The sequence below is a fragment of the Artemia franciscana genome, chromosome 9 (assembly GCF_032884065.1).
Source record: "Artemia franciscana chromosome 9, ASM3288406v1, whole genome shotgun sequence".
NCBI lineage: Eukaryota > Metazoa > Arthropoda > Branchiopoda > Anostraca > Artemiidae > Artemia > Artemia franciscana.
Window position 1 is genome coordinate 22727475 of NC_088871.1, and position 6835 is coordinate 22734309.

Consider the following 6835-nt stretch of genomic DNA (forward strand, 5'->3'; position numbering starts at 1 on the left):
TTTTTGATTGTTTGGATTAAACCTGCAAATTTACGTATGTTGTAGGTCCTTGCAAACTTCTAGTTTGGTTCATGTTGCAGTATCGAGTGATTTTCAAAGCCAATACAGCAAAGGTTATGTTTGATTATCAATTGTCTTTTCACCTTCCCATAGCCTGCTCAATCACTTTGCCATCTTTTGGTCATAGTAGTACATCTCTTGATCCGTCAGCACCTCTACACCGTCATGACTTGTCGGAAATTGATCAAGTGCTTTTTACCATGTCGGTAAATTCAATTCTGGATAAGAAAAGTATCCCTTTCTCTCACCTTTTCCAGTTGTCTCAAAAAGAGAAAAGGAATCTTTCTAGATATGCGCTGGTGCTGAAATTTGCCATCCCCTGGCGGAATTGGCTGCTAGGGCCCTTGTAGAATGGAATGTTAGGGGGCCTGTTGGAATTGCTCGCTAGGGGCTGGGTCTGCCACATAATGTCACAGTGGCGTGAATATACATAGCCAGGGCTCAAGGAAACTCATCATTTCCATTAAAACCTCTCAGAAAGAACTCTTAATTTGTTTAAGTTTATCTCTAATAACAACCCCTCCTCTGGTATTAGTTGCTAGGCACACCCCCCCCCCCCCCGTTTGAATTGATTGCTAGGGGTGGGCCAGCCATTAGGTGTCAAAGGCTGGGAATTGATAGAAAATAATACCGTGGAAAAATGACCAAAATATAGAATTAAGTTACATGTCTTCTGCCCCCATTCTCTTATATTTTGAGAAAACTTATGTCATTCTCTAAGGAAACGTCTCTAAACATTCTCTAGCAAGTATATTTTCAACAACTTTATATCATTCTTTAAGAAAACATCTCTAGGAATTTTCTAAGAAGGACACTCAAAAATGCTAGGATCATATCTCTAAGAAGTAAAGAATCGCTTTGTCTGCGTTTATGATACCCTTCGAAAGCATTACTTAGCAAGCAGATGCACTTCAAATATAACCAAACTCTAGTAATCGGTTTTCCCCTCTACATATCAATTATTGCAGTCGTGGGAAAAACATTATCAATAGCTTAATCATTCTAGGAAGCGGGACATGGAAATCTTCGCGTGCATAATTGGTTATTTTGTAGAATCTATTACCTGAAATATAAAATAAGAAATAGATTGCTGGTCCAATTGTCAAGATTCCAGTTCCATTGAATGGAAATGGCCCTTTTGAATTATAATGGGGACAAAATCTTTTGTATACAAAGGTTTCCTGAAAAAGAAACGCCTTGAAAGAAAAAGAAATCCCAAAGAAAAAAATCTCTTAAAGCATTATGTAACGCTGGTGTGTACCATCATTACGTAATATCTCACGTGTGCGCTGTAATTACGTAACATTACACTTGTGCGCTTTCATTACGTAGCACCCATGTGTGCACCCTGTCATTACTTGACACCCACGTGTAAGATTAAGTCACATCCCACGTGTAAACCGTCAATACGTAACATCCACGTGTGCGCTGCCATTACGTAAAACCCAGGTGTGTGTCCTCCTCAGTTACAAGTGGGGATCTCCCACACGGGTCCCTGAGGTCCAGCATGTCACGCAAGATTCTGTTACTCCCAAAAAGTCGATTAAGTTAAACCTGATTACATCATCCTTAACGTAATAAAACTTCCTATTACGTAACAGACACCCGCCTCTCTTTGAAAAAAGTCCGTATGACGTAGCAAACATCTGCTGTCTGTCATAGAATGACGGAATAGGGGTCTCACGACAATGGTGTGATAGGGCTCTCACAATCAGCAGGACTGTTGGGGAGTCCACGGATAGGCTGCGGTCAAAAATAGTAAGGGAACTCTACTGATGAAAAAGGCAATATTTGTATGCTATCAATACTACTATACACTATCATCACTACTCCATTTACAATATTGAGGAGAAATTTGAACTAAGTCTAAACACGATATGTGCATGCACATTGTCAAAATGGTGTATCTCAAGAATTGATTTGGGTATTAAGTTGGAACTTTCAGAGAAAGCTTAAAGGGAAAGATCATCTCATCAACAGGCAATATGTGAACACCACTTCTGATACTACTATTACTGCTACATTTACTACTAATGACAATTTCAAGAAGTATATGAACATACAGGTTATCAAAAGGACATATCAGCAATGGCTAATTCTATCAAGTTGAAACTTCCAAGACTTTATGAGAGGAATGTTCTACTGACCAAAAGGCAATATGTTAGTACTACTGCTGCTAGCAGTATTATTGCTATTTAATACTATTACTAGTAATATCAAATAGTTCGTGGTAACGAACTGTAGTAAGGAGCGACCCGGCTCAATAGTAAACGAAACTCTAAAAAACGGAATTTTGATGCTAAAAAATTTACCAAAAGAATTGGATTTTTATGCTGATTTTAAATATATAAGTTTAATCAAATTTAGTCTTTGTCATCAAAAGTTATGAGCCTGAGAAAATTTGCCTTATTTTGGAAAATAGGGGATAACACCCCCTAAAAGTCATAGGATCTTAACGAAACTCACACCATCGCATTCAGCGTATCAGAGAACCCTGTAGAAGAAATTTCAAGGTCCAATCTACAAAAATGTGGAATTTCGTATTTTTTGCCAGAAGACAAATCACGGGAGCGTGTTTATTTGTTTTTTGTTTTTTTTTCCAGGGGTCATCGTATCGACCAAGTGGTCCTAGAGTGTTGCAAGAGGGCTCATTCTAACGGAAATGAAAAGTTCTAGTGCCCTTTTTAAGTAATCAAAAAAATTGGAGGGCACCTAGGCCCCCTCCCACGCTCATTTTTTTCCCAAAGTCAACGAATCAAAATTTTGAGAGAGCCATTTTGTTCCACATAGTCGAAAACTATAATAACTATGTCTTTGGGGATGACTTACCCCCCACAGTCCCTAGGGGAGGGGCTGCAAGTCACAAACTTTGACCAATGTTTACATACAGTAATAGTTACTGGGAAGTGTACCGACGTTATCAGGGTTTTTTTTTGGTTTGGGTGTGGGGTTCAGGGGAGGCGTCTATATGGGAGGATCTTTCCTTGGAGGAATATATCATGGGGGAAGAGAAATTCAATGAAAAGGGCGCAGGATTTTCTAGCATTTCTATTAAAAAAAAACAATGAAATATAAACATGAAAAGGTTTTTTCAATTGAAAGTAAGGAGAAGCATTAAAACTTAAAACGAACAGAGATTATTACGCATATGAGGGGTTCTAAAAATACTTTAGCATAAAAAGCGAAGTATTTAGGAGGAGATAAATACTTCGCTCTTTATGCTAAAACAATTTTAAGTAATTTCAACTATTTATTCTACGGCCTTTCTGATTCAGGGGTCATTCTTAAAGAATTGGGACAAAACAATATCTAGTGTGAAGAGCGAGGTATTAACGAGGGGACCAACCCCCTCATATATATAATCAAAAAATAAGAATATAAAAGTTTGTTACGTAAGTTAATTCTTAAGTTACGTGTATAAACGTTCATTAAAAATTACAAGATTTAGTTACCTTTTTAAGTAACCCAAAAATTGGAGGGCAACTAGGCCTGCTTCTCCACCCCTTATTTCTCAAAATCGTCTGATCAAAACTAAGAGAAAGACATTTAGCCAAAAAAGAATTAATATGCAAATTTCATTTTAATAATTTATGTACAGAGAGCCAAAATCAGACATGCATTAATTTAAAAACTTTCAGACATTAAATAGAAAAAAAAACAAGTTTTTTGAAATGAAAGTAATGAGCGACATTAAAACTTAAAACGAACAGAAATTACTCCGTATATGAAAGGGGCTTTTCCTCCTTGACACCCCACTCCTTGCGCTAAAGTTTGATTCTTTCTCGCAACTCTACTTTTTAGAACAATAAAAAACTTTAGCGTAAAGAGCGAGGTGTCGAGGAGAAAAAGCCCCTTTCATATACGGAGTAATTTCTGTTTGTTTTAAGTTTTAATGTCGCTCTTTACTTTCATTTCAAAAAACTTGTTTTTTTTTATTTAATCATATACTATGGCTTCCAATACAACTATGCATAAAGGTATGAAGGTGAAATTTTCAAGGAATTCTGAGGGGGAAAGGTGAAATGTATCACAGCACGCCCTCTATATGCAGCTAACTTTGGCTCCAAAGCATTTATATACTCAAAATAACTTGCAGAGGTCCTTTTTAGGGTAACCACCCTGAGAAATTGGGGTTACACATTAATTCCAAATAGGCTTATCACACTAGTTTCCATAAGGTACATACAAATGGTAAAATTGTTTTTGCTTGGGTGGATTATTATTAGTCGACAGATCATGAACATTTTGCATTCTTGTGTTAAGCAATTGAATTACAGAATGACCATTTTTTAGAACATTGTTTTTTATTACAATTATAGAAAACTGTAAAGAGCAGAAAGCTATTTTGAGCAATTACGAGTCTTCCTTTCTGTGTTGGATTAATTTTTTAAACTGATTTCCAAAAGAACTTTTCCAGAAAAGTAAAGAGGCTTGCTAAAACCTAAGATAATTAAAAAACTAAGTCATATAATAGTTCAAATTTAAAAGAAACGGAAATTACAATTGCTGAATATGTGAACGAAATGTCTTAGTGTTATGATAAACGAAATCATGATGAACGAAATATGATGAACGAAATCGTAAAAAGTGGGGCTTTGAGAAGGGAACATCCCATTTCATACACGAATTAAATTCTGCTCGTTTTAAGTTCTAATGTCGCTCCTTACTTTCAGTATTTAATTTCCGAACGTTTTTGAATTAATGCATGTTTGATTTTGGCTCTCCGCACATAAATTATTAAAATTAAATTTGCATATTAATTATTTTTTTTTGGCTAAACGGCTTTCTCTTAGTTTGATCAGACGATTTTGAGAAATAAGGGGTGGGGATGGAGGACTAGCTGCCCTCCAATTTTTCGGTTAATCAAAAAGGCAACTAGAACTTTAAATTTTTGGCGAACATTTTTATTAGTAAAAATATACGTAACTAAAGAATTAGCTTACGTATCACACTACTATATTCTTATATTTTTATTATGTATATGAAGGGGTTTGTCCCCTCGTTAATACCTCGCTCTTTACACTAAATCTTAAGTTTTGTCCCAATTCGTTAAGAATGACCCCTGAATCAGAAAGGCTGTAGAATAAATAGTTGAAATTCCTAAGAACACTTTAGCATAAAGAGCGAGGTATTTAGGAGGAGAAGAGCCCCTCATATGCGTAATAATCTCTGTTCGTTTTAAGTTTTAATGCTGCTCCTTACTTTCAATTGAAAAAAACTTCTTCATGTTTATTTTTTAATTGCTTTTTTTTATAGTAATTCTAGAAAATCCTGCGCCCTTTTCATTGAATTTATCTTCCCCCACGACATATTCTTCCAAGGAAAGATCCTCCCACACAGGCCCCTCTCCTCAACCCCCCCCCCAAACCCAAAAATCCCCCTGAAAACGTGTGTACACTTCCCAATAACCATTACTGTATGTAAACACTTGTCAAAGTTTGTAACTTGCAGCCCCTCCCCCGGGGACTTTGGGGAAGTAAGTCATCCCCAAAGACATATATATATAATGGTTTTTGACTATGCGGAACAAAATGGATATCTCAAAATTTTGATCCATTGACTTTGGGAAAAAATGAACGTGGGAGGGGGCCTAGGTATCCTCCAATTTTTTTGTTCAATCAAAAAGGGCACCAGAACTTTTCAATTCCGTCAGAATAAACCCTCTTGCGACATTCTAGGACCACTTGGTCGATACGATGACCCCCGGGGAAAAGAAAAAGAAAAAAAAACAAAAAAACAAATAAACACGCACTCGTGATCTGTCTTCTGGCAAAAAAATACGGAATTCCAAATTTTTGTAGATAGGAGCTTGAAATTTTTGCTATTGGGTCCTCTGATACTCTGTATGCGATGGTGTGATTTTCGTTAAGATTCTATGACTTTTAGAGGGTGTTTCCTCCTATTTTCCAAAATAAGGCAAATTTTCTCAGGCTCGTAACTTTTGATGACAAAGACTAGATTTGATGAAAATGATATGTTTAAAATCAGCATTAAAATCAGATTCTTTTGATGTATCTTTTAGCATCAAACTTCCGTTTTTTAGAGTTTCGATTACTATTGAGCCGGACGCTCCTTACTACAGTTCGTTACCACGAACTGTTTGATATTAAAAAAGGCCTGGCGTGATCATACCAAAGTAGCTGTCATAGAGTATCGAAATGGACTTAGTCAAAAGGGATCAAGTTTTAGTGCCTTTGTTTGGTAACAAAAAGGGATTGTACTGCAGCAAAATGTCGATTTTAGCCATTTTATGTTGCAAATTCAAGTTCTTGGTCCGGAGAGGGTCAAATAGCTATCTAATTAAAATCCTGAGGTAGCCAACCAATTTAGAGTTTATCAACAATTTTAGCTTCCCAGTTAGAAAGATAGCGATTTTACAAAATGATGCAATCGTTGCTAAAGGTACATTTGCAGCATCTAATACTTCAATTAACAACTCACCGTAAAACTAAACTGCCTGAGACATACAGCTAAGCACGCTCATCCTCCATTCTATTCTATTCTAAGCCTCTCTCTTTACGCACTCCCAGGAAGTTGTTATTTCGGTTAAATCTGTCCTTACGCATCCTCCACCCCAACCGAGGACAAACTGTTTTCCGCTTAGTCCTAGACGGTTGACTGAAAAAAAAATCTTTGACAATCTGTCATCCTTAATCCGCAAAATGTGTCCTAGTCATCTTAACATTTTTCTTATATAGCCCTAGAAAGGGGGATTGAACCACACTTTTCGTAAAACCTACTATTTACAACACGGTCAGTCAGTCTGGTACCCAAA